The sequence below is a fragment of the Arachis stenosperma genome, chromosome 7 (genome assembly GCF_014773155.1).
Source record: "Arachis stenosperma cultivar V10309 chromosome 7, arast.V10309.gnm1.PFL2, whole genome shotgun sequence".
NCBI classification, from domain to species: domain Eukaryota; kingdom Viridiplantae; phylum Streptophyta; class Magnoliopsida; order Fabales; family Fabaceae; genus Arachis; species Arachis stenosperma.
Window position 1 is genome coordinate 65958103 of NC_080383.1, and position 20249 is coordinate 65978351.

Here is a 20249-nt window from a genome sequence, read left to right on the forward strand (position 1 = left end):
AATGAACAAAATTAATTGACTGGATTTGATACTTGATAGGCTGCTAAAGAAGGAAGTCTCAATTGTCCAATCTTTTAAAAATATACACAAATAGGGGTCCTCAATCTCTATGTATAAACCTGCAGCAATATTGGACTTGTGGAAAGGTGACTAGATTGGTTAGGCCGATAAAAACTTATAGGGTACACTATTTTTTTTTTTTGTATTTATAAAAAATTTTAAAAATATCTTAATTTTATTTTAATTTAATTTTGTTCCAAAAATTTTTGGATGGTTTAAATATAATTTTATTAACTAAATTTTTAAAAAATTTAAAACAAATCCAATAATAATAATATATGACAACTAATCAATTATTTTTAATTTATTTGTGTTGATGATTATTTTTGTAAAATTATTGCTAAATTGATCTAAAATTAGTTAGAAATATACTTGATACAAATAAAAAATTTTTAAAATAAAATTAAAAGAAAATGAAGCTGAGAGATATTTTTAAAATTTTTAATATAGTTTAAAGACAAAAAATATAATTTACTCAAAACTTAAATTTATTGTGATAGTCCAAAAATTTAAATTTAATAGATCATTTGTCAAGATCAGAAAGGCACCTTGGTAGGAGGAATTATTTTATACTTATATTTATTTATTTTTTGTTTAAATTTTCTAATTGATTGTAATATTTTTGGCCTCGAAGGCCGTTAGATGTTCTTGGAGTCTTTGGTACCATCATACTTTATATGGGTTGGTTTGTCGAAACCTTTTCGTAACCCGACTTTTAGGATCTTTTTGGTGAACGGGTAATTCCCATTATCACGTGTTCGCTCCTTGTCCTTATGGGATCTCGCCGGTGTCTTCTGTCATCGTCGTTATGTCGGTGCTTCGATCAATGAAAAATACTTCGATCTTGTTGTTTCCCGTGTCATCGTTCCAGTGACCTTTCGTTCTTGGTTTTTCACCGCAATAAGCTTTTGGAGGTCACTTGACTTGTGTGTTTCGGTTGGTATCACTCTTTGGATGTGACCCGTTCCTCAAGAGTTTATACTCTTTGATAGAGTTCTTGGATTGCTTTCTCTCCTAGGCCACGAGTGCGAGAGCCTTTTCAAGATAGCAGTTGTCTTCTTTCGGTGGTTGCCTGTTAGGGATTAGTTGACAGTGCACGGTGCTGCTTATCCTTCCGAGGATCAGGGGGACATTGCTCCGTGGTTCGGGCGTTGGGTCATTTCGCTCTGACTTATGATGATGGCTTGAGGATTGCTCCTCGAAATTTTTTGTCATGCCGCCAAGACTTGACAAGTCCCCACAAATAGTGCCAATGTATAAAATTACTCTTCAAAAATATTACAATCAATTTTATACTTATATTTATATTTTCTGTTGGCGTGCTGTCATTTATTGGTTGCCATGACTTGGCTTATCTTCTTGTCATTTATATATTCTCTTGCGATATTTTGGATTTTGTGCATAGTCCAGACCAATTTTGTGGTGAGGTGTTTTTGGAAGTCTTCATTCATAAGGCCCTTGGTCAAGTAAAGACCGGCCATGGAGTCCCATGAGGCCGTTGATCATTAGGCATTCGCCGTTGAATCTATCGAGGTATTTTCTCGTGGGCTCGTCTTGTTGTTGGGTGACTCTGATTAGGCTGATCGAGTGTTTGGCTTTGGTGATCCTAGTGGTGAATTGTACCATGAACTTTCTATAGATATTGTCAAAACTGGTGATCGAACCATCTGGGAGAGCGTTGAACCACTTGATGGCTAGGCCGACTAGCGTTAATGGGAAAACCCTGCATCAAACTGCATCGGCAGCTCCTTCCAGGTTCAACCAGGCCTCGAAGGCCGTTAAGTGTTCTTGAGGGTCTTTGATGCCGTCATACTTCATATTGGTTGGTTTGTCGAAACCTTTTGGTAACCTGGATTCAGGATCTTTTCGATCAACAGGTTGGTTCCCATTATCACGTGTTTGCTCCTTGTCCTCTTGGGATCTCGCCGGTGTATTCTGTCGTCGTCGTCGTCATGTCGGCGCTTCGGTCCATGGGAAAAGCTGCGATCTCGTCGTTTCCCGTGTCATCATTCGGGTGACCATTCTTTCTTGGTTTCTCGTTGTGATCAACTCCTGGAGGTCACTTGACTTACGTGTTCCAGCTGGTATCGTTCTTTGGATGCGACCTAGCCCTCAAGAGTTTGTACTCTTTGGTAGAGTTCTTAGATTATCTGGAATGCTTTCTCTCTAAGGCTGTTGGGTGCTCGAGCCTTTTCAAGGTAGTGGTTGTCTTCTTTCGGTGGTTGTCTGTTAGAGGTTAGCTGACGCTGCACGGTGCTGGTTATCCTCCCGAGAGTTAGGGGGACGTTGCTCTGTGGTTCGGGTGTTCGATCGTTTGGCTCTAACTCATGGTGATGGCTTGGGGATTGCTCCTTGAAATTCTCCGTCTTGTCACCAAGACTTGGCAAGTCCCCACAGATGGAGCCAATGTACAAGATGTCGCTGGTAAGGGTAAGATGGATCGAGGACTCGCTGGCCAAGGGGGTGATGGGATCGAACTAAACTAGAATGCAATAAAAGACTACTAGTGATCATGCAAAAGCTTAAATAGAAAACAGGAAATAAGATAGAAATACTGAAGAACGAAAAATAAGGAAAGTAGAAGATAAAGAAACTCAACCACCTTAGTCATGGCGGCTGCTGCTCCCTCCTGGGAATCCTCTCTGCGCTTCAGCTCATCTATGTCATGCCTCTGCTTCAACTACTCCTCCACCAACTGATGGAGGAACGCTGAATGGTCTTGGTGCTCAATCCTCAGCTGATCCATAGAAGATGTCAGATCTCCAATGGATGTGGTCAAATGGTCTCAGTAGTCACGGGAAGGAAAATAAAATTTCTGAGGCATCTCTAGAAAGTCCTGCTAAGGAGGTGGAACTGTCTGTTAGAGGTTAGCTGACGCTGCACGGTGCTGGTTATCCTCCCGAGAGTTAGGGGGACGTTGCTCTGTGGTTCGGGTGTTCGATCGTTTGGCTCTAACTCATGGTGATGGCTTGGGGATTGCTCCTTGAAATTCTCCGTCTTGTCACCAAGACTTGGCAAGTCCCCACAGATGGAGCCAATGTACAAGATGTCGCTGGTAAGGGTAAGATGGATCGAGGACTCGCTGGCCAAGGGGGTGATGGGATCGAACTAAACTAGAATGCAATAAAAGACTACTAGTGATCATGCAAAAGCTTAAATAGAAAACAGGAAATAAGATAGAAATACTGAAGAACGAAAAATAAGGAAAGTAGAAGATAAAGAAACTCAACCACCTTAGTCATGGCGGCTGCTGCTCCCTCCTGGGAATCCTCTCTGCGCTTCAGCTCATCTATGTCATGCCTCTGCTTCAACTACTCCTCCACCAACTGATGGAGGAACGCTGAATGGTCTTGGTGCTCAATCCTCAGCTGATCCATAGAAGATGTCAGATCTCCAATGGATGTGGTCAAATGGTCTCAGTAGTCACGGGAAGGAAAATAAAATTTCTGAGGCATCTCTAGAAAGTCCTGCTAAGGAGGTGGAACTGGCTCCTGTGGTGCTGCATGCCCAAGCTCCCTAGCATGCTCCATACCCCTCCTAGTGATCGGTCTGTCAACCTCAATTGGAATATCTCCATCAATAAGAACTATGGCTGCCTCACACAGGCCGCAGATGAGATGAGGGAAGGCTAGTCTAGAAGAGGAGGAGGCCTTCGCGGCTATGCGGTACAGCTCCCGAGGAATCACGCGGTGAACCTCCACCTCATTGCTGAGCATGATGCAATGGATCATCATTGCTCGGTCCACTGTAACCTCAGACCGGTTGCTTGTGGCGATGATGGAGCGCTGAATGAACTCCAACCAACCCCGAGCAACCAGCTTTAGGTCATGCCTACCCAGCTGATATGGCTGACCTCTATCGTCCCTTCTCCATTGAGCTTCAGGGAGACATATGTCTGTAAGAACCTGGTCCAGCCTCTAGTCAGTATTAACCCTGTAAGTGTAAGAATGAGGGTCATTTCTGGATGGTGGCAGATGAAGTATCTCCCACACACTCTCAGGACTGAACTCCATGATCGTCCTTTGGACCGCAGTGCGCCAGTTCTTTGAGTCTGGGTTTACACCTTGTGCATGCTTGAAAGTCACCCAAGCATTAGCGTAGAACTCCCTGACCATAAGTATACCCACCTCGGTCACAGGGTTAGTCGGAACTTTCTAACACCGTCTCAGAATCTGCCCCTGGATTTTTGGGTAGTCCTCCGGTTGTAGCTCAAATCGGACTTCGGGGATCACTTTCTTCTTGTTCACAACTTCGTAGAAGTGATCCTCATGGGTCTTGGAGAGGAATCGGGTGAAGTCATAAGGACCGGAGGCAATGGCCTTCTCTTTCCTCTTCCTTAAAGAGGCTTCACCAGTTTTGGGTGCCATATGGATAATAAAAAATGAGAAAAAAGTGGAGCATCTAACACCAAACTTATAAAGTTTGTTCGTCTCCGAGCAAAGTTAAGAGAAAGAAGGGGGTGAAGGAAGGCTTGGTAAAGTGGAAATGAAGAAGAAGAAGATATATGGAGGTAGGGGGTGTGGTCACGGCTAGAAAAGAATAGAAAGGGGATAGGAATAATGAAAGCTAGAGAGATTGATGTAGGAAAGTAGAATGGAGGTGTGGGGAAAAGAGTGAAGAGTTGGGGTATATATAGGAGGTGGGGGAGGGTTCGGGTAGTGTGGGTAAGGGTAGGAGGGAAATAAAATTTGAATGTGGTTAATGGGGAAGAGAGATTGATGGAAATGATGAGTGGTGATTGGATGAAGTGGGGGTGAGTTGAAAGATATATAGAATTCGATAGGTTGATGGAAAGTGATGTTGGGAATTAAAGGGGATGAGAATATGGCTAGGGGGTTGAGAAGGTGTGTTTGAATGGTCAAAGTGGAAGGGAATACCAGCCTTAGCGTTTAGCGCCAGAAATGGCCCCCTTTTTTTTGTGGACGAGTCATTGGAGCTAAACACACAGTTGGTGTTTAGTGCCATTGGAGGTGTGAAGAAGGATCCTTTGTGGGCGTTAAACACCCACTTGGTGTTTAACGCTAGCTCCTGCTTCCTCCTCTTGGTGTTAAATTCCATTCCTGCGTTTAACGCCATCCCTGCGTTTAACGCTAACTCCCCTTGCCCCATTCCTTGCGCTAAACGCCATGCCTAGCATTTAGTGCCCAAGCACTTCGAATCAACCTTGTTCTAGGGTGTTCCGTTTTTCCTTCGGAGTCCTTCTGTCCCTGTTCTAGGCACTGTGCATGATCACAAACAAAATAAAACCAAGAAAAAACTATGAAAAGCAATGAAAAATAAATGAAACTCAAACTGAAATAAAACTAAAGGATACTCTTGGTTGGATTGCCTCCCAACAAGCGCTTCTTTACCGTCACTAGCTTGACGGTTAGCTCCTCTGAGGAGGAGGGTAGTCATAGGGGCTTAGTTCTTCACCCCTCACTATGAGTCTATTTCATGTTCTCTCATGGATGAACTCAATATGCTCAAGAGATGGTGCACGAATCCCCACACTTCATACAACTGTACCAGCAAGTGCAATGGGTCGTCCAAGTAATACATGAGCGAGTCAGGGTCGATCCCACGAGGATTGTGGTTTGAAGCAAGCTAAGGTTATCTTGCAGATCTTAGTTAGGTGAGTAGGAGATGTTGGTATGTTGTTTAATTGCATAAAAGGAATAATGAGATCTGAACTAGGTTGACCTGTTTACAATGATAAGAAGATGGTTAAGGCTTGGAGATGCTTTGTCCTTCTGGATTAACTTTGGTCTTACTATTTTCTTCAATTGTGAATGATTTCTTCTATGGTAGGCTGTATGTGATTGTCGCCGGTTGAGAGGTCGCCAATGCTCCTCCAGATCTGAATCTTAGGGTTAGTGTGGATCCATTCTGATTGAGGGTAAAGCTCCTGCAGTCCATTCTCCTTAATGATCCTACTCAAAATGCCACAGACAAGGTCGGATCTTCTGGATCAGAGAATGCCGTGCCTTTGGGTTCTAGCCTCTACCACAGAGACCCTAATATTCCCATACCTTGGCTGAACTGGTGTCTGGTGCACGAAATTATGATCACTACAACTTCGCACAACTAACCAGCAAGTGCACTGGGTCGTCCAAGTAATACCTTACGCGAGTAAGGGTCGATCCCACGGAGATTGTTGGTATGAAGCAAGCTATGGTCACCTTGTAAATCTTAGTCAGGCAGACTCAAATGGGTGTAGGTAATAAACGAAAATAACATAAAAGATAAAGATAGTGATACTTATGTATATCATTGGTGTAGGAGCTTCAGACAAGCATATGAAGATGCCTTCCCTTCCGTCTCTCTGCTTTCCTACTGTCTTCATCCAATCCTTCTTACTCCTTTCCATGGCAAGCTCGTGTAGGGTTTCACTGTTGTCAGCAGCTACCTCCCATCCGCGCAGTGAAAGCTAATGCTCAATACTCTGTCACAGTACGGCCAATCACCGGTTTGGTTCCCTCCCCTACCGGAATAGAATCACTCTTTTGCGTCTGTCACTAACGCCCAGTAGGTTACAGGTTTGAAGCACGTCACAGTCATTCAATCATTGAATCCTACTCAGAATACCACAGACAAGGTTTAGACCTTCCGGATTCTCTTGAATGCCGCCATCAGGTCCTGCCTATACCACGAAGACTCCGAAGAATCCAAGAGATATTCACTAAGCCTCAGATGCTTGTAGAACAAGAATGGTTGTCAGTCACCTTATTCATGGGTGAGAATGGTGATGGGCATCAATCATCACCTTCATCATGTTGAAGAACAAGTGATATCTTGGATAAAGAACAAGCGGAATTGAATAGAAGAACAATAGTAATTGCATTAATACTCGAGGTACAGCAGAGCTCCACACCTTAATCTATGGTGTGTAGAAACTCCACCGTTGAAAATACATAAGAACAAAAGTGATCATTGGTTTCGGCCCCAGAGAGGGAACCGGAAGAACCAAGATGAAAATACAATAGTAAAAGGTCCTACTTATAGAAAACTAGTAGCCTAGGGTGTACAAAGATAAGTAAATGACATAAAAATCCACTTCCGGGCCCACTTGGTGTGTGCTTGGGCTGAGCAATGAAGTAATTTTCGTGTAGAGACTCTTCTTGGCGTTTAACTCCCATTTTGGTGCCAGTTTGGGCGTTTAACTCCCATTTAGGTGCCAGTTCCGGCGTTTAACGTTGGGATTTCTGTAGGTGATTTTGAACGCCGGTTTGGGCCATCAAATCTTGGGCAAAGTATGGACTATTATATATTGCTGGAAAGCCCAGGATGTCTACTTTTCAACGCCGTTGAGAGCGCGCCAATTGGGCTTCTGTAGCTCCAAAAAATCCACTTCGAGTGCAGGGAGGTCAGAATCCAACAGCATCTGCAGTCCTTTTCAGTCTCTAAATCAGATTTTTGCTCAGGTCCCTCAATTTCAGCCAGAAAATACCTGAAATCACAGAAAAACACACAAACTCATAGTAAAGTCCAGAAAAGTGAATTTTAACTAAAAACTAATAAAAATATAATAAAAACTCAACTAAAACTACCAAAAACATACTAAAAACAATGCCAAAAAGCGTACAAATTATCCGCTCATCACAACACCAAACTTAAATTGTTGCTTGTCCTCAAGCAACTGAAAATCAAATAAGATAAAAAGAAGAGAATATACTATAGACTCCAAATTATCAATGAAACATAGCTCCAAATTAGATGAGCGGGACTAGTAGCTTTTTGCCTCCAAACAGTTTTGGCATCTCACTTTATCCTCTGAGGTTCAGAATGATTGGCTTCTTTAGGAACTTAGAATCCAGATAGTGTTATTGATTCTCCTAGTTAAGTATGATGATTCTTGAACACAGCTACTTATTGAGTCTTGGCTGTGGCCCAAAGCACTCTGTCTTCCAGTATTACCACCGGATACATACATGCCACAGACACATAATTGGGTGAACCTTTTCAGATTGTGACTCAGCTTTGCTAAAGTCCCCAATTAGAGGTGTCCAGGGTTCTTAAGCACACTCTTTTTGCCTTGGATCACAACTTTATTTCTTTCTTTTTCTTTCTTTTTCTCTTTCTCTCTTTTTTTTTTTCGTTTTTCTCCTTCTCTTTTTTTTTTGTTTTTTTGTATTCACTGCTTTTTCTTGCTTCAAGAATCATTTTTATGATTTTTCAGATCCTCAGTAACATGTCTCCTTTTTCATTATTCTTTCAAGAGCCAACAATTTTAACATTCATGAACAACAAATTCAAAAGACATATGCACTGTTCAAACATACATTCAGAAAACAACAAGTATTGTCACCACATCAAACTAATTAAGCTAGTTTTAAAGATGAATTTGAAATCCTGTACTTCTTGTTCTTTTGTGATAAAACAGTTTTCATTTAAGAAAGGTGATGGATTCATATTCATAGCTTTAAGGCATAGACACTAAGACACTAATGATCATAAGACACAAACATGGATAAACATAAAGCACTAAAATTCGAAAAACAGAAAAATAAAGAACAAGGAGATTAAAGAACGGGTCCACCTTAGTGATGGCGGCTCTTTCTTTCTCTTGAAGATCCTATGGAGTGCTTGAGCTCCTCAATGTCTCTTCCTTGTCTTTGTTGCTCCTCTCTCATGATCCTTTGATCTTCTCCAATTTCATGGAGGAGGATGGAGTGTTCTTGGTGTTTCACCCTTAGTTGTCCCATGTTGGAACTCAATTCTCCTAGGGAGGTGTTTAGTTGCTCCCAATAGTCTTGTGGAGGAAAGTGCATCCCTTGAGGTATCTCAGGGATTTCTTGATAAGAGGGGTCTCTTGCTTGCTCCATCTTCTTCTTAGTGATGGGCTTGAGGTCATGCCTTCTCAGTTGAACCGGCTTTGGATGCCATAAATGGTTATGGAAAAATAAAGAGTAATGCTTTTACCACACCAAACTTAGAAGGTTTGCTCGTCCTCGAGCAAAAGAAGAAAGAAGAGAGTAGAAGAAGAAGAAATGGAGGGGAGGGAGATGGCTTTGTGGTTCGGCCAAAAGAGGGGAAGAAGTGGTGTTTTATGAAGGATGGATGTGAGTGGTGAAGAGAAAGAGATGTTGAGGTGATTGGTGAATGGGTGAAGAAGAAGAGAAAGAGTGGTGGGGTTTATGGGGATCCTCTGGGGTCCACAGATCCTTAGGTGTCAAGGAAAAGTCATCCCTGCACCAAATGGCATCAAAATCCACGTTTTGAGCCATTTCTGGCGTTAAACGCCGGGCTGGTGCCCATTCCTGGCGTTTAACGCCAGGTTGTTGCCCTTTACTGGCGTTTAACGCCAGTCTGGTGCCCCTTTCTGGCGTTAAACGCCCAGAATGGTGCCAGACTGGGCGTTAAACGCCCAACAGCTAGCATTACTGGCGTTTGAACGCCAGCTTCTTCTCCTCCAGGGTGTGCTATTTTTCTTCCTGTTTTTCATTCTGTTTTTGCTTTTTCAATGGATTTTGTGACTTCTTATGATCATCAACCTACAAAAAAAGATAAAATAACAAAAGGAAATAGTTAATTATAAAACATTGGGTTGCCTCCCAACAAGCGCTTCTTTAATGTCAGTAGCTTGACAGATGACTCTCATGGAGCCTCACAAATGATCAGAGCAATGTTGGAACCTCCCAACACCAAACTTAGAGTTTGAATGTGGGGGTTCAACACCAAACTTAGAGTTTGGTTGTGGCCTCCCAACACCAAACTTAGAGTTTGACGGTGGGGGCTCTGTTTGTCTCTGATTTGAGAGAAGCTCTTCATGCTTCTTCTCCATGGTGACAGAGGGATATCCTTGATCCTTAAACACATAGGATTCTTCATTCACTTGAATGATCAGTTCACCTCCATCAACATCAATCACAGCCTTTGCTGTGGCTAGGAAGGGTCTGCCAAGGATGATGGATTCATCCATGCACTTCCCAGGACCTTGTCTCTTTTGAGGTAATTTCTGCCTAGACAAGTCATCCAGTTCTTTGGTGAGCAAAGGAGGTTCATTCTCCCAAGTCTCATTTCCAAATAACTTGCCATTTAGCTTCATGATTGCTCCAAGGTATTGAGCAACTTGCTCTTTAGTGACATACTCATCCTCTTCAGAGGAAGAATACTCATCAGAGCTCATGAAAGGCAGAAGTAAGTCCAATGGAATCTCTATGGTCTCATTTTGAGCCTCAGATTCCCATGGTTCCTCATTGGGGAACTCAGAGGAGATTGGTGCACGCCCATTGAGGTCTTCCTCAGTGGCGTCCACCCCCTCTCTTTCCTCTCCATATTCGGCCATGTTTATGGCTTTGCACTTTCCCTCTGTATTTTCTTCTGTATTACTTGGGAGAGTGCTAGGAGGGAGTTCAGTAACTTTCTTGCTCAGCTGACCCACTTGTCCTTCCAAATTTCTGATGGAGGACCTTGTTTCATTCATGAAACTTTGAGTGGTCTTTATTAGATCAGAGACCATTGTTGCTAAGTCAGAGGTATTCTGCTTAGAACTCTTTGTCTGTTGCTGAGAAGATGATGGAAAAGGCTTGCCATTGCTAAACCTGTTTCTTCCACCATTATTATTGAAACCTTGTTGAGGTCTCTCTTGATTCTTCCATGAGAAATTTGGGTGATTTCTCCATGAAGAATTATAGGTGTTTCCATAGGGTTCTCCTAGGTAATTCACCTCTTCCATTGAAGGGTTCTCAGGATCATAAGCTTCTTCTTCAGATGAAGCATCCTTAGTACTGCTTGGTGCTTTTTGCATTCCAGACAGACTTTGAGAAATCAAGTTGACTTGTTGAGTCAATATTTTATTCTGAGCCAAAATGGCATTCAGAGTATCAATCTCAAGAACTCCTTTCTTCTGATTAGTCCCATTGTTCACAGAATTCCTTTCAGAAGTGAACATGAATTGGTTATTTGCAACCATTTCAATCAATTCTTGAGCTTCTGCAGGCGTCTTCTTCAGATGAAGAGATCCTCCAGCAGAGCTATCCAAAGACATCTTGGATAGTTCAGAGAGACCATCATAGAAAATACCTATGATGCTCCATTCAGAAAGCATGTCTGAAGGACATTTTCTGATTAATTGTTTGTATCTTTCCCAAGCTTCATAGAGGAATTCTCCATCCTTCTGTCTGAAGGTTTGGACTTCCACTCTAAGCTTACTCCATCTTTGTGGTGGAAAGAACTTTGCCAAGAAGGCATTGACTAGCTTTTCCCAAGAGTTCAGGCTATCTTTAGGTTGTGAGTCCAACCATATTCTAGCTCTGTCTCTTACAGCAAAAGGGAATAGCATCAGTCTATAGACCTCAGGGTCAACCCCATTAGTCTTGACTGTGTCACAGATTTGCAAGAATTCAGCTAAGAACTGATGAGGATCTTCCATTGGAAGTCCATGGAACTTGCAATTCTGTTGCATTAGAGAAACTAATTGAGGCTTAAGCTCAAAGTTGTTTGCTCCAATGGCAAGGATAGAGATGCTTCTCCCATAGAAATCAGGAGTAGGTGCAGTAAAGTCACCCAGCACCTTCCTTGCATTGTTGGCATTGTTGTTGTTTTCGGCTGCCATGTGTTCTTCTTCTTTGAAGAATTCGGTCAGGTCCTTTAAAGAGAGTTGTGCCTTGGCTTCTCTTAGTTTTCGCTTCAACAAGAATGCCTTTGTCTTTGTTACTGCTCATATGAAAGAGAAGGGAACAAGAAAATATGGAATCCTCTATGTCACAGTATAGAGATTCCTTGAGGTGTCAGAGGAAAAGAAAAATGGAAGACAGAGGTAGAAAATTCGAACTTATCAAAGAAGATGGAGTCCAAATTTTGCATTAAAGAATAGTGTTAGTCCAAAAATGGAAGGATGTGAGAAGAAGGGAAGTAATTTTCGAAAATTTAAGTAAAAGATTTTGAAAACATTTTGAAAAACACTTAATTGATTTTCGAAAATAAGAGTGGAAAAGAAATCAAGTGATTTTTGAAAAAGATTTTGAAATTAGAAATCAAAAAGATTTGATTGAAAACTATTTTGAAAAAGATGTGATTAAAAAGATTTGATTGAAAAGTTATGGTTTTAGAAAGATATGATTGAAAAGATATGATTTGAAAACAATTTTAAAAGATATGATTTGAAAACAATTTGAAGAGATATGATTTTAAAAATTAATGACTTGCCTAACAAGAAAAGATATGATTCAAGCATAAAACCTTCCTTAACAGAAAAGGCAAAAAATGTTCAATCAAATCATTAATTGTTAGTAAGTATCTTTGAAAAAGGAAAGAAATTGATTTTGAAAACATTTGATTGAAAAGATATGGTTTGAAAAAGATTTGATTTTGAAAAACTTTGAAAACTTGAAAAAATTTGATTTTGAATGTGGTTAATGGGGAAGAGAGATTGATGGAAATGATGAGTGGTGATTGGATGAAGTGGGGGTGAGTTGAAAGATATATAGAATTCGATAGGTTGATGGAAAGTGATGTTGGGAATTAAAGGGGATGAGAATATGGCTAGGGGGTTGAGAAGGTGTGTTTGAATGGTCAAAGTGGAAGGGAATACCAGCCTTAGCGTTTAGCGCCAGAAATGGCCCCCTTTTTTTTGTGGACGAGTCATTGGAGCTAAACACACAGTTGGTGTTTAGTGCCATTGGAGGTGTGAAGAAGGATCCTTTGTGGGCGTTAAACACCCACTTGGTGTTTAACGCTAGCTCCTGCTTCCTCCTCTTGGTGTTAAATTCCATTCCTGCGTTTAACGCCATCCCTGCGTTTAACGCTAACTCCCCTTGCCCCATTCCTTGCGCTAAACGCCATGCCTAGCATTTAGTGCCCAAGCACTTCGAATCAACCTTGTTCTAGGGTGTTCCGTTTTTCCTTCGGAGTCCTTCTGTCCCTGTTCTAGGCACTGTGCATGATCACAAACAAAATAAAACCAAGAAAAAACTATGAAAAGCAATGAAAAATAAATGAAACTCAAACTGAAATAAAAACTAAAGGATACTCTTGGTTGGATTGCCTCCCAACAAGCGCTTCTTTACCGTCACTAGCTTGACGGTTAGCTCCTCTGAGGAGGAGGGTAGTCATAGGGGCTTAGTTCTTCACCCCTCACTATGAGTCTATTTCATGTTCTCTCATGGATGAACTCAATATGCTCAAGAGATGGTGCACGAATCCCCACACTTCATACAACTGTACCAGCAAGTGCAATGGGTCGTCCAAGTAATACATGAGCGAGTCAGGGTCGATCCCACGAGGATTGTGGTTTGAAGCAAGCTAAGGTTATCTTGCAGATCTTAGTTAGGTGAGTAGGAGATGTTGGTATGTTGTTTAATTGCATAAAAGGAATAATGAGATCTGAACTAGGTTGACCTGTTTACAATGATAAGAAGATGGTTAAGGCTTGGAGATGCTTTGTCCTTCTGGATTAACTTTGGTCTTACTATTTTCTTCAATTGTGAATGATTTCTTCTATGGTAGGCTGTATGTGATTGTCGCCGGTTGAGAGGTCGCCAATGCTCCTCCAGATCTGAATCTTAGGGTTAGTGTGGATCCATTCTGATTGAGGGTAAAGCTCCTGCAGTCCATTCTCCTTAATGATCCTACTCAAAATGCCACAGACAAGGTCGGATCTTCTGGATCAGAGAATGCCGTGCCTTTGGGTTCTAGCCTCTACCACAGAGACCCTAATATTCCCATACCTTGGCTGAACTGGTGTCTGGTGCACGAAATTATGATCACTACAACTTCGCACAACTAACCAGCAAGTGCACTGGGTCGTCCAAGTAATACCTTACGCGAGTAAGGGTCGATCCCACGGAGATTGTTGGTATGAAGCAAGCTATGGTCACCTTGTAAATCTTAGTCAGGCAGACTCAAATGGGTGTAGGTAATAAACGAAAATAACATAAAAGATAAAGATAGTGATACTTATGTATATCATTGGTGTAGGAGCTTCAGACAAGCATATGAAGATGCCTTCCCTTCCGTCTCTCTGCTTTCCTACTGTCTTCATCCAATCCTTCTTACTCCTTTCCATGGCAAGCTCGTGTAGGGTTTCACTGTTGTCAGCAGCTACCTCCCATCCGCGCAGTGAAAGCTAATGCTCAATACTCTGTCACAGTACGGCCAATCACCGGTTTGGTTCCCTCCCCTACCGGAATAGAATCACTCTTTTGCGTCTGTCACTAACGCCCAGTAGGTTACAGGTTTGAAGCACGTCACAGTCATTCAATCATTGAATCCTACTCAGAATACCACAGACAAGGTTTAGACCTTCCGGATTCTCTTGAATGCCGCCATCAGGTCCTGCCTATACCACGAAGACTCCGAAGAATCCAAGAGATATTCACTAAGCCTCAGATGCTTGTAGAACAAGAATGGTTGTCAGTCACCTTGTTCATGGGTGAGAATGGTGATGGGCGTCAATCATCACCTTCATCATGTTGAAGAACAAGTGATATCTTGGATAAAGAACAAGCGGAATTGAATAGAAGAACAATAGTAATTGCATTAATACTCGAGGTACAGCAGAGCTCCACACCTTAATCTATGGTGTGTAGAAACTCCACCGTTGAAAATACATAAGAACAAAAGTGATCATTGGTTTCGGCCCCAGAGAGGGAACCGGAAGAACCAAGATGAAAATACAATAGTAAAAGGTCCTACTTATAGAAAACTAGTAGCCTAGGGTGTACAAAGATAAGTAAATGACATAAAAATCCACTTCCGGGCCCACTTGGTGTGTGCTTGGGCTGAGCAATGAAATAATTTTCGTGTAGAGACTCTTCTTGGCGTTTAACTCCCATTTTGGTGCCAGTTTGGGCGTTTAACTCCCATTTAGGTGCCAGTTCCGGCGTTTAACGCTGGGATTTCTGTAGGTGATTTTGAACGCCGGTTTGGGCCATCAAATCTTGGGCAAAGTATGGACTATTATATATTGCTGGAAAGCCCAGGATGTCTACTTTCCAACGCCGTTGAGAGCGCGCCAATTGGGCTTCTGTAGCTCCAGAAAATCCACTTCGAGTGCAGGGAGGTCAGAATCCAACAGCATCTGCAGTCCTTTTCAGTCTCTGAATCAGATTTTTGCTCAGGTCCCTCAATTTCAGCCAGAAAATACCTGAAATCACAGAAAAACACACAAACTCATAGTAAAGTCCAGAAAAGTGAATTTTAACTAAAAACTAATAAAAATATAATAAAAACTCAACTAAAACTACCAAAAACATACTAAAAACAATGCCAAAAAGCGTACAAATTATCCGCTCATCAGTGTCTCAAGAAGTTCCCAACGAAGTCGTGGATTAGTCGTCTAAGAGATGTATAATCAAGCTGGTGGTTCGATGCTTTCCAGTTACGTATTCACACGAACCCAAGAAGAACACGGGTGGTTGTCAGGCACGTGGTCTTAGTATGAAGAACGAAGATGATTGTCACGGGTCATCCCATTCATCAAGTTGAAGAACGAAGATACATCTTATAATTGAATCAAACACGGATTGAAAAGAAACAGTAATACTTTTATTAATCCATAAAACTCAGCAGGGCTCCTCCCCTCAACCTAGGAGGTTTAGAAACTCATACTGATAGAAAATACAATATGAAAAATGAAATATGGCAGATCTCCCCTTTGAAGATAGTGTAAAAGTTCTTTAAATACTAAGCTAATGACTAAGGATTACATAAGAAAAGGTAAAACAATCTTTTAGTGCTAAAATCCACTATTGGGACTCAATTGGTGAGTGTTTGGATTGAACTTTGATGAGATCCACGTGCTAGGAGGCCTCTAGGGTGATGAATGCTGGCTAGGGGGTTTGGACGCTACTTTGGGCGTTTGGACGCTGGTCTCCTCTTTTGGGTGCTGGACGCTTGGACTGGGGCAGGAGGCTGGACGCCAGTTTTGGACCTTTAATTCTGAAGCAAAGTATAAACTATTATATATTTCTGAAAAGATCTTGACGTTAGCTTTTCATATCCGTTGAGAACGCTCCATTTGGTTTTCTGTAGCTCTAGAAAAGCTCTTTTGAGTGCAAGGAGGTCAGATCCAGACAACATCTGCAGTGCTTTCTCTGTCTCTGAATCAGACTTTTGCTCCAACTCCTCAATTTCAGTAAAAAAATACCTGAAATTGTACAAAAATACACAAACTCAAAGTAGAATCCAAAAATGTAAATTTTGCACTAAAACCTATGAAAACTTAATAAAACTTAGACAAAACATGCTAAAAACTATATGAAAATGATGCAAAAAAGCGCATAAAATATCCGCTCATCAAAACACCAAAATTAAACTGTTGTTTTTCCCCAAGCAACTAAAAATATAGTAGGATAAAAAGAAGAGTAAGTTACAATAAATCTCAAGAGTTTCCAATGAAGCTCAGTTTCAATTAGATAAGCGGGACTTAGTAGCTTTTAGCTTCTGAATAGTTTTGGCATCTCACTATCTATTGAAACTCAGAAATGTTGGTCTCTTTAGAAATTTATAATCCAGATGATATTATTGACTCTCCTAGTTCAGTTCTTTTTTATTCTTGAACATAGCTTTCAGAGTCTTGGTCGTGACCCTAAGCACATTGTTTTTCAGTATTACCACCGGATACATAAATGCCACAGACACTTTAACTGGGTGAACCCTTTCGGATTGTGATTTAGTTTTGCTAGAATCTTCAGATAGAGGTGTCTAGAGTTCTTAAGCACACTCTTTTAGCTTTGGACCACGACTTTAACTGCTCAGTCTCAAGCTTTTCACTTGACACCTTCACACCACAAGTATATGGTTAGGGACACCTTGGTTGAGCCGCTTAGGCCAAAATTTTATTCCTTGTTGGCCCTCCTAACCATTGATGCTCAAAACCTTGGATCATTTTACCCTTGCTGGTGGACGAAATTGTGATCACATCAATGTAGTATTCTTTGTTGTTGTATGGAATCATTATTATGGCACTTATGTGTGGACACAACTCCGTTCAACTTAACCAGCAAGTGTACTAGGTCATCCAAGTAATACCTTACGTGAGTAAGGGTCGATCCCACAGAGATTGTTGGTATGAAGCAAGCTATGGTCACCTTGTAAATCTCAGTTAGGCAGATTAAATGGTTATGGGTTTCGAAAATTAATAATAAATAGAAAATAAAAAGGGATAGAAATACTTATGTAAATTAATAGTGGGAATTTCAGATAGGCGTATGGAGATGCTGTGCTCCTCTTGAATCTCTACTTTCTCATTGCTTTCATCCAATCCTTCTTACTCCTTTCCATGACAAGCTGTATGTAGGGCATCACCATCATCAATGGCTACTTTCAATCCTCTCGGGAAAATGGTCCTATGCGCTGTCACTGCACGGCTAATCGTCTGGAGGCATCACCCTTGCTGATGGCTACATCCCATCCTCTCAGTGAAAACGTTCCAAATGCTCTGTCACAGCACGGCTAATCATCTGTCGGTTCTCAATCAGGTTGGAATAGAATCCATTGATTCTTTTGCGTTTGTCATCACGCCCAGCCTTCAAGAGTTTGAAGCTCGTCACAGTCATTCAATACCGGAATCCTACTCGGAATACCACAGACAAGGTTAGACTTTTCGGATTTCCATGAATGCCGCCATCTATCTAGCTTATACCACGAAGATTCTGTTGGGGAATCTAAGAGATATGCGCTCGGCCTAAGGTAGAACGCAAGTGGTTGTCAGTCACGCGCGTTCATAGGTGAGAATGATGATGAGTGTCACAGATCATCACATTTATCAAAGTGTTGTGCAAAGTATATCTTGGAATAAGAATAAAAGAGAATTGAATAGAAAGTAATAGTAATTGTATTGAAACTTGAGGTACAGCAGAGCTCCACACCCTTAATCTATGGTGTGCAGAAACTCCACCGTTGAAAATACATAAGTGAAAGGTTCAGGCATGGCCGAATGGCCAGCCCCCAAAACGTGATCAATAGCCTCTTAAGATGAAGAATAAAACAAAACTGAGACCAAAGATGAAACGTTGTCAAAAGACGACTAATACATTAGTAAAAAGTCTTATTTATACTAAACTAGCTACTAGGGTTTACATGAGTAAGTAATTGATGCATAAATCCACTTTCGGGGCCCACTTGGTGTATGCTTGGGCTGAGCTTGATCTATTCACGAGCTGAGGCTTTTCTTGGAGTTGAACTCCAAGTTATAACGTGTTTTGCGCGTTCAACTCCGGATCATGACGTGTTTCTGGCGTTTAACTCCAGACAGCAGCATGTACTTGGCGTTCAACGCCAAGTTACGTCGTTAATTTCCAAATAAAGTATGAACTATTATATATTTCTGGAAAGCTCTAGATGTCTACTTTCTAACGCCATTGAGAGCGCGCCATTTGGAGTTCTGTAGCTCCAGAAAATCTATTTCGAGTGCAGGGAGGTCAGATTCCAACAGCATCAGCAGTCCTTTTGTCAGCCTTTTTCAGAGTTTTGCTCAAGTCCCTCAATTTCAGCCAGAAATTACCTGAAATCACAAAAAAACACACAAACTCATAGTAAAGTCCAGAAATGTGAATTTAACATAAAAACTAATGAAAATATCCCTAAAAGTAGCTTGAACTTACTAAAAACTACCTAAAAACAATGCCAAAAAGCGTATAAATTATCCGCTCATCACTTGCCTTTTAGTTTAAAGGGTTATTGGCTTTTTGCTCTTGCCTTTTGGTTTAAAGAGCTATTTCTGTTTCTTTCTTTTTTTATATTATTTTTTTCGCATGCATATATAAGTTTTTTCTTTTGCAACATGCTTTTTCTTTTTCTTTTTCTTTTTGCTGATTTTTCTTGCTTCAAGAATCAATTTTTATATTTTTTAGATTACCAATAATACTTTTCCTTTTTCATCATTCTTTCAAGAGCCAACATTCTAAAATTCCAATTTCAAATATGCACTCTTTATTCATACATTCAGAAAACAAAAGCAATGCCACCACATCAAGATAATTGAACTATTCTTATTATAAACTTGAAATTCATGTACCTTTCAATTCTTTTCAAATAAAATTTTCTTTTTAAGCAAGGTGAGAGACATATGGAACCTTTTATAATTTTAAGACATAGATAGAAATGATCATGCAATAAGAACAAGAGAACAGATAGAAAATAGAAAAATAACATAAGAAAAGGAGATTAAGAGAATGAACCCACCTTTAATGGTGGCAGCTATTACTCCTCTATGAGGACCCAATGTAGTGCTTGATCTCTTCAATGTCACTCCTTTGTCTTTGTTGTTCTTCCCTCATAGCCCTTTGGTCTTCTCTTATTTCATTGAGGATGGTGAAATGCTCTTGATGCTCCATCCTCAATTACTCCATATTAGTGTTTAATTCTCCAAGAGAATTATGCAATTGGTCCCAATAGCCTTGAGGAGAAAAATGCATCCCTTGAGGTATCTCAGGGATCTCATGTTGAGGCGGGTGCATAGGCTCTTATGCATGCTCTCTAGTTTGCTCCATCCTCTTCTTAGTGATGGGCTTGTCCTCCTCAATGGAGATATCTCTCTCTATGACAATTTCAGCTGAATTGCATAGATGACAGATGAGGTTTGGAATGCCAACCTTGCTTTGTTGGAAGGCTTCTCAACTGTTTTGTACAATTCTCGAGGGATCACCTCATGTACTTCTACCTTACTTCCAATCATGATGCAATGGATCATGATGGCTCTTTCAATAATCACTTCTTACCGATTGCTAGTAGGGATGATAGAGCATTGGATGAATTTCAACTATCCTCTAGCTATGGGCTTGAGGTCAAGCCTTCTTAGTTGAATGGGCTTCCCTTGGGAATCCCTTTTCCACTGTGCTCCTTCCACACAGATGTCTAAGAGCACTTGATCCAGTCTCTGATCAAAGTTGACTCTTCTAGTGTAAGGATTTGGGTCTCTTTGCATCAAAGACAAGTTGAACGCCAACCTCACACATTCCGGGCTAAAATCTTAGATTCTCCCTCGGACCATGGTGCTCCAATTAGCAATGGTAAATATGATGAGTTTTCTTCATTTGAAATACCATGTATTGCTACTTCTTCAATTGATATGTTCCTTCTTTCTATTAAGCAGGAATCCAACTACATGTAACACTGCACAATTATGATCTTCCACAAGCACTCGAAGATGAATATGGGGGATGGGTTAGTCCTAAGATCATGTATGTTAATGAACCCCTGTACACACTGTTGTTTGAATTAATCAGTGAAACTCTTGTGCTTGAGACACCATTGCTTATTTTACA

At 41.0% G+C, this 20249-nt stretch overlaps 1 non-coding gene across 1 annotated transcript; it reads left to right on the top strand.

Annotated features, from left to right (window-relative positions):
• Nucleotides 1-11083: 11083 nt before the first annotated feature.
• LOC130943171 (small nucleolar RNA R71) lies at nt 11084-11191 on the top strand. The gene has a single exon (XR_009071701.1). It is a non-coding gene; the product is annotated as a small nucleolar RNA R71 (small nucleolar RNA).
• Nucleotides 11192-20249: the final 9058 nt, after the last annotated feature.